General features: G+C 38.6%; 1 long non-coding RNA gene across 1 annotated transcript; it reads right to left on the bottom strand.

The window, feature by feature from the left end:
• Nucleotides 1–219: 219 nt before the first annotated feature.
• LOC128626703 (uncharacterized) lies at nucleotides 220–7,892 on the bottom strand. Its single transcript, XR_008390741.1, has 3 exons — nucleotides 7,544–7,892; nucleotides 3,257–3,340; nucleotides 220–569 (listed from the first exon to the last, which is right to left on the bottom strand). It is a non-coding gene; the product is annotated as an uncharacterized LOC128626703 (long non-coding RNA).
• Nucleotides 7,893–8,269: the final 377 nt, after the last annotated feature.

Consider the following 8,269-nt stretch of genomic DNA (forward strand, 5'->3'; position numbering starts at 1 on the left):
TCACAAAATTTATTGAAAACACTGAATTTGGGTCATATTAAAGAAATTCTATGACTTTAATTTTAAAGTCTAGAAGGTTTTAAGGGAGTGAAGAACATTTAGAAAACAGTTTTTTCCATGCTGTTTCCACTAAGATAGGACAGATTATTCTGCTATGAATCTAAATGAGATATTTAGCTTCTTGATATTATATATATGTGTATATTTATTTTCCATCAATCTAAACCTAGACTCAAAAATATCTTTCAAATATATTAGCACCAAAGAAAGTATGTCTTCCCAGAGTTCCAGAGTTTTTCATCATGAGAAATGCCTTCCATGCAAATCCCCGTTCAGATTCCCCCTAAAGTTTAAGCAGTCACTTGATTAGAAGAAAAGTACGAAACTTTACATCACTCTTTTCTTGAGGTTCATACACAGGCTGTTTTGTAAGGTTTTTGACATCCATCATGAACATAACACAGACACATATTCTGAATCAGCAAAAAAGTAAAATTGGGGTTTTACAAAGACGATCTGGAAAGCCCATTTATTTCATTTGCAGAACATCATCAGACATGTGCCATGTGCTGTAACAAAAATGCATTATTGTTTGTCACACAGTATTTTTTATTTGAAGAATGGCAAAGCATAAAATGCAAATTTTAAAACATTTATACCTGAAGCCGCAAGACATGTTCTTGACAAAGGCAACAAGAAATGTTTGTACACAAGATTAGTGACAGATGAGTCCCATAAACATTTAGTCCTCTGACAGTTGATGGTTTTAAATCGATCACAGCTGACTAAGAAGTCATTTCTTCTTGGTCAGCTGTGGTCGATACTTCCAAGGTGCACAGGAGTATATTATAATAACAATGGATGCTAAAATATAAAGGGTATGTGAGTACTGGTTTGAAATATCACATATTTTAGTTGAGATTTATTTTATAGAAATGACAAAGGCTGTTTTTTCTCATTGTTATCACTAAGCATGATAGAATTAGGATATTTAGACATTTCTTAAAGAGACAGTCATTCATGTTTACTTAAATAAATTGTCCTGTCCTCAAATTTGCCTTGATGTGTTTACTGACCGAATTCTATGTGTCAACCACAGTGCTAGCTTACTGTGAATAAAATGGTAAACAAGATATAGTTCTGCCTCTAAAGACTTATCAGTAGAGACAAATAAGTAAAAAGCTAATATTTAAATGATTTTAATCATCAATACATACTTGGCGTAATTAAATATGTCTACAATAACATCAACACATTATTTGAATGGCTTCTGTGTGGGGGAAAACTCCAAAAGAAAAACATATTTTTATATTTTATTAGACAAAAATTCTTTTAAAATTATAGCTCAAAATTAAAAATAAAAGGGGATGGGCTAAAACCATAAAAGAAGTCTTAAAAATGAAATGTCCTCACTGAAGTAGAGAACAGGCTGACAGTGACCAGAGGGGAGAGGGGAGGGAATTTCAGAGGGAAAGTGGTAGGGTTTACAGGAATAAATATAATGGACACGTGGACAAAAACTAGGGAGGTGGAAATGGGAGGGAGGTGAAGAGGGATGAATGTGTGGGCTGGGATGGGAATAAAAGACAGAAAACTATACTTGAACAACAATTAAAATAACATTTAAAAAAGAAATGTCTTTAGAGGTCTTTGAAAAGCTCTTACATGTTCATGAGAGTTTGGAAAGCCACATGCATGTGTAAAGCTGTGTGTACATCAAGAAAGGACATGAGAAACTCTAATATCTCCAGTGTGGCTGATCTTGAGGCCCTTTAAAAATAGGAGTGAAAGCTAAGGCACAGTTACAAACTGTCATTTAAGGTATTCTCTAACACACACAAATTCCCTTGACAAAGGAAACTTACTGGGTCAAAGCTTTTAAGGGCTTTCCTGTTCAATCATTAGCTGGCCACTAAGTCAACCAAGCACAGAGATGACAAACACTGCAGAACTAACCAAGAGTCACTAAACCAACAATGGTAACAAAAAGCAATTGGTAAGAGAGGGGTCACATTTCCAGAACTGCCACATGTTATTTCAAATGCCAAGTTTTTAAAAGAATATTATAATACATGCAAAGAAACAAGAAACTATAGCCCTTATACAAGGGAAGGGGGTGGGGGAAAATGCAGTCAACAAAATATTCTGCTAGGACACCCAAATGTTAGACTTATTAGACAAATAAATATAGCAGCTATTAAAAATTTGGTTAAAGACTAAAGGGAGCTATTTCTAAAGAATTATAAGGAAGTATGAGAATGATGTCTCACGAGATAGAAAACATCAATAAAGGCATAGAAATTATTTTTAAAAAGTAAACAAATAGCAATACTAGAGTAGAAATGTATAATAATTGAAATGAGAAGTTTTTCAAGAGTCTCAAGGGCATGTGCAAGCTGTCAAAGAAAGAACCAAGTAAACTTTAATATAGACCTAGTCTATATTAAGCACCCAGTCTGTATTAAAGGACATTAAAAAAATAATTTAAAAAAGAAGGAACAGAGCATTCCAACATATGCACAATGGGAGTACCAAAATGAGAAAGAGAGGTGGGAAAGGCCAGAAAGCAATAATTGAAAATATAGTGGCTAAAAGTATTGCAAATTTGGTAAATACTTTTATCTATAAATTTAATCAGGTTAATGAACTCATAAGAGAATAATCTTAAAGAAATCCATACATAGACACATCATAATCAAACTATCCAAACCAAGAAGAGAAAAAAACCTTGAAAGTAAGAAAAGAAAAACAACTTATCACAATACAAGGTATTCCTGATAAGATTAACAGCTGACTTTGGCATTGATGAAAATGTCCTAATAGTAGGTAATGTTGATCACTGCATAGCTCTTTATTATTTTAAATATTACTACACATCATATGCACTAATGAACAAATTTTATACTTTCGATGGCTGAATTTTTTTGGTATGTGCATTATATGTCAATAAAGCTATTATTTAAAATGTAAGATACATAAAATTTTCCACCTAATTCTTCACAATTTTTATGTCCTTGTATATCTCTTAACCTTCATATGTATGAATCCTTCCTACAAAGAAAGAGATGAGTTCAAAATATGGTATGGTCAAAGAAAGTATCCTAACTGTAAAGTTTCCTTAGATTCTTCACACTTTAAGTATTCTATGCACCTGTGAATTCAAAGAATAACTCAAATCCTGGACAGTTCTAGCTGTATAACATAGTATTGCAGAGTCTTAAATGAACCAGGGCACAGGACACAAAGCCATACCTACCTAAGACTTCAATCCTCATCATCAGTCATAGAAAGTTCTGGTTGTGTGGAGTACATCTGGATTCCCCAGAAGTTTCCCTTCCAACTATAGGGATCAAGATAGAAGATACACATTTTCTTCTTCATCAACAAAAATTACAAGTGGGTCAGGCCCTCCTTCTTTAGATCTTGTACCCCCTCAACGTGAACACAGAGGAAGCTCCTGAAAGGCACCTTTTTAAAATCTGTCAGTACACAACTCTGCCTTGATTATCCATGGGAACTAAACTCATTACACAGGTTATGCCTTTTTTACCTCTTTACCAGTCATGACTAGAAGCCCTGGACTCCCAGTAACCCCTCATCCATCCTCCAGTCTCCAGTCCCCGTATGACTCCACACTGTCCCTTTTCTTTCTCATTCTCTCACTTCTCTCCATCTCCAATTCCAGAAATCCTTCCTTTGTGCCCTTCAGAACTCACCATCAGACATCAGTAAACTCTTCCATATTCTCAGCCTTATTCATAAATCTTGTTTACCTTCTTTGTAGAACAGAAGCCTGGGGCTCCCCTGATGATACCACTTTCCTTGTAATACTTTCAAGAAATGACTGCTTGTCTCCCACCATTGTGGTGCTGTTCCACTCAGAGGTGGAGCACATACCCTCCTTCTCACTTTTAAATTATTCTTTCTCTGTTCTCCAAAGCCTCCCAGGTTTGAAGATCATATCGTAAAATAATACCACTTTTAACTCCTCATTTTTCCTGTCACCTGTGGACCTCTTGGTCACTGCCCCTACATTTCTCAGTGGCTGTAGTATCACAATCACTATCATTGTCACCTAGAACAGAAACTCTGTTGTGACGTAATTCTTGGAAATTTCAACGTACAACACGAATCTCTCAGTTCTTGGTGTTCTCTCTATATCCATCTCTCCCACCCACTGTACCTCGGTCGGTTCCTCGTGGTGATTACCAGGCAGCACTGCGGAACTGGACAGCCACCCTGCTCCACCCGCAGGCTGCAACCCCCAGAGACTTGAGAAGAGAGCTTCTCTGGTCATCAAAAACAGTCCTTATAGCAGCACCTATGATAAATGTTCAAGAACTTGGAGAAACTAATGTGGCCAAACTTCTCTTATGTGAAAATAAGAGATGGAGGGTCTTTTTGTTCCATATGGGGAGGCCCCATGAAGATGAATATCAGGGTATATTATTTACAACATTGATCTCTTAAATAAATAAAATACGTAGGTTATCTAGTATCCACTCACATTACCCACAAGTGCATCTAAATAAATCAATAAACAAGCAAGTATAAATAAGTAAGCTGGAAGGAGTAAGAGGTCCCAATCCAAACAGACACAGTTACGGCTCTCTCATTAAGTCAACTAGAGTACATTGTGATTTAAATTTACTTTTTGAACAGTGTGCATGAGATTGACTCAGTGTGCCACCCAAAAGTAAAGTTATGATTTTCTAGCTTATTTAATTTCAATTCTGAATACAAGTCATAATCAAAATGCAAGGGGTTTTGTTTACCCTAACAAAAGAGGCCTATTTACTAATTTCAGGCTTAATGTGAAATTAGGTCCTGTTTTCCTGTAGCAGCAAAGTAATCAGACAAGAATCCCATGTCTCTATTAAACATTTACATTAGAACGGCCTAATTAGACCAGGATTTGTTTGGGTAGCACTGGCAGATGTTCTGAAAGGCTGTGGAAAGTGCAGTCACTATTTCATAGGAGATGGGCACCCACTCAAACCCATCTTGACATCAGATCAGGGCACGTGAGAGCATATGTCAATCAAGAAATGTGCTGGGTACTTCTCAAATAATTCAGTACAATAGACAGTCTGAGCACCTATAATGAAGGTATTTGTTCTCCATTGGCTCTGAAAAATATTGGGAGAATTCCCAAAGGAAGTCCAGAAATTTTAATATTTCCACAATTAAGTCTTAGGGAATCACAAAGTTATTTAGATTATTATAATTGAAGTTTGAATATCATAAAAAATAATAAACCCACTTAGACATCCAATGTGCCAGCTGACAGTACATTTTCTGAGACTTCTTTACACAACATAAGGCATGAGATTTGAGAGACTGTGAGATTTGCCTGGTGGTCCATAGTTGAGTGGGTGGCACCCTGCCAGCCGTATCTGCTTCACAAAGGAGTGAACAGAACTGGGCTCTGTTTTCTGTATTTCACGCATGCTGGCATACTTGACCGGATGATGTGGGCCAGACAAGTGACAGATGGCACGTTTGCACCAATGAGATTTGCCAGAGCAGGAGGCTCTTCCCTCGCCACCCTCCTCAGAAACAACCATGGCTGCACCTGCGTCTGAGATTGCTCCTGGAGTGCAGGCCTAAGGCACAGTTGCTTGGGTGGACTGGTTTGGCACGAACTCTGAGTTTGTCAAATGACATGGGTGCTCCACATGTGGTTTATCATAGTTCTAAGTCGTCCCAGGAGATACATCAGAACATTAAACTCTTTCCCACTAGAACCAAGACCTCCCAGCACTGACCTTTTCTTTCTTTTACGTCAATTATTCCTGGGAATTGAAAAGAAAAATTGTTGTGTCTGGAAGAACAAAATCCTCCCTTACAAGGAGTTTTTGAAAATCTGTAAAAATGTAATCCTGTTTCCTTTCCAACCTACCTTACCATGTCACAGGCTTTTCACTGCCATCCTTCCTACCACACTCTGTCCTGTTGTCTTTCTCCCCCTTCCTCCCTCACTTGTGTACTCTTCCTGTGATTTTATAGGTAAGAAAAGAGAATATTCCTTAAAGACAGTGATGGGCCTTAGTATCATCATATTCCCAGCACCCAGCACAATGACAAGAATACAATAGGTGCCTAATAAATACTTACTGAATGCATTTTGGAAAACTTATGTGATATCAAAAAAAACAAGAAGAAAGAATTGGGACTATCTGTGTAACATACTGTATATCCAGCAAAGAAATAAGCCTATTGAAACAAATCCTCTATGCATTAGCTTATTATAATGATGGTCCCCAATAAGTTGTATTCCCCCGAGCCCACAGTCCTTTACAATGCTCTGCTGCTTCTCTTCCCATCAGAAGGTAGAGCCCATTTCTCTATCTTCCTTGAATGTGGTCTGCTTCTGTATGTTTCTTTAACCAATAAAAGAATAATAAGGAAAGACACATCCCGTCGATTACAAAGCCCAGTTCTTAAAAGATTTTGCAGATTCTGCTCTTGTTCTCTTGGGAGCCTAAAGCCAGTACCTTGTGAAGAAGCTGGGTTTAGCCTGCTGGAGGATAAGAGGCCACATGGAGGAGAGCCAGGCTTGCCTGCTCAACAGCCAGCACCAACTCCCAGACATATGAGTGAGGCCAGCTTGGACATTTCAGCCCCAGCCAAGCCACCCACAGTCAACAGAGGAAACTCCCACATTGGAACCCAACAGGGTTGTGAGAAATAGTCAATCACTGTTGCTGGGATTATAGCCTAAGAACCTTGAAACACCAACTCAAAAGAACCTACATACCCCTGTGTTCATAGCAGCACAATTTACAATAACCAAGTGCTGGAGCAACCTAGGTGCCCATCAGTAAATGAGAGGATAAAAAAAACGGTGGTACATTTACACAGTGGAATACTATGCAGCAGAAAGAAAGAAGGAGCTCCTACCCTTTTCGACAGCATGAATGGAACTGGAAAGCATTATGCTGAGTGAAATAAGCCAGGTGGTGAAAGACAAATACCATATGATCTCACCTATAAGTGGAACCTAATCAACAAAACAAACAAGAAAAAAAATAGAACCAGAGACATGAAATAAAGAACAAACTGACGGTAACCAGAGAGGAGGGAAAAGAGGATAATGAGGGAAAGAAGGGGAAGGGTCATCAAGGAACATGTATGAAGGGCCAAAGGGGGAAAAGATTGAGGGTGGGAGGCGGCTGGGGCAGGGGAAAGTGGTGGCAGGAAAATGGGGACAACTGTAAGTGAAGAAAACTTTTTTTAAAAAATCGCTGTTGCCTTGTTGGAGGTCAGTTGCCCAACCCTAGTTTCTGGAAACACTCCATAATTTTCAGGTCAGCGGTGCCTCTCCTCCCACCAGCAGTGCTTGACACTGATGGTCCTCCGTAACAGGGCTGTGGCTGCTTTCTCAGGTTCAGGGGGTTCCTCAGGGTCCCCCAGGCAGCCACTACTTGGAGTCCATTTGCTTTCATCCATTTTCCTAGATTCTGCACCTTTGCCTCATTCCTAGATCCAATTGTTTATCTAGCTCTCTCTAACAAATAAATTGGTTGGATGGTCTACTTACCTTTTTATTTGAAATTCTTCCCCATGAATCTGCTTCTTGGGTCATCTTCCTGGTCTCACATGGTACAGCCCACAGAGGACTAACCCTATTCACATACACCCACTTCTCCTTGAACCTGACCATATTCCTGGGACTTTACCAGGACTCTGCTTCTTCAGGAAATAAAAGCATTGGACCTGCGGATAATAACTCACATGATAGAAACATAATCATGAACATTATTTTGAACACAAAGCTACAACTTCTCTCTATGTTTCATTAGGGTTTTTACTACTATTTGTAGTAAATTCTTAGATTTTATATTTGTAAATGCTCAACAGTGACTTTTAGGAATCTCTTAACAGAGCATAATCTGTAACCTGTGTGATGCCCATATTGGATTTCGTCGTTACTTATTATCCCAGGAGTAGCCTTGTCTGTTTACTTGGCTCTCTGTGATCTTTACAAGCCAAATGCCCTTTGACCTGGGTCTACAGTCTGCTTTTATGGGGACCTTCTTCTCTTATTAACTGTCTAGATATCTTGGAACTAATACTCATTTCAAGTTCTTTTTAGTGGAAATATTTATTATCTGGTTGGGATCCCTGAGGAAAATAACAACAAAACCCTTCCAGAATTCCAGAGTTCCAGCATTAATGTGACCCCTAACCTGCCCCCCCCCCACTGGCCGCTGCTGCTGCTGCTGCTGCTGAGTAGGGCTGCATTTCTGTCTAATCCTTCACAGTC

Source organism: Artibeus jamaicensis, unplaced genomic scaffold (genome assembly GCF_021234435.1).
Source record: "Artibeus jamaicensis isolate MK-2021 breed Jamaican fruit bat unplaced genomic scaffold, CSHL_Jam_final scaffold_916, whole genome shotgun sequence".
NCBI lineage: Eukaryota > Metazoa > Chordata > Mammalia > Chiroptera > Phyllostomidae > Artibeus > Artibeus jamaicensis.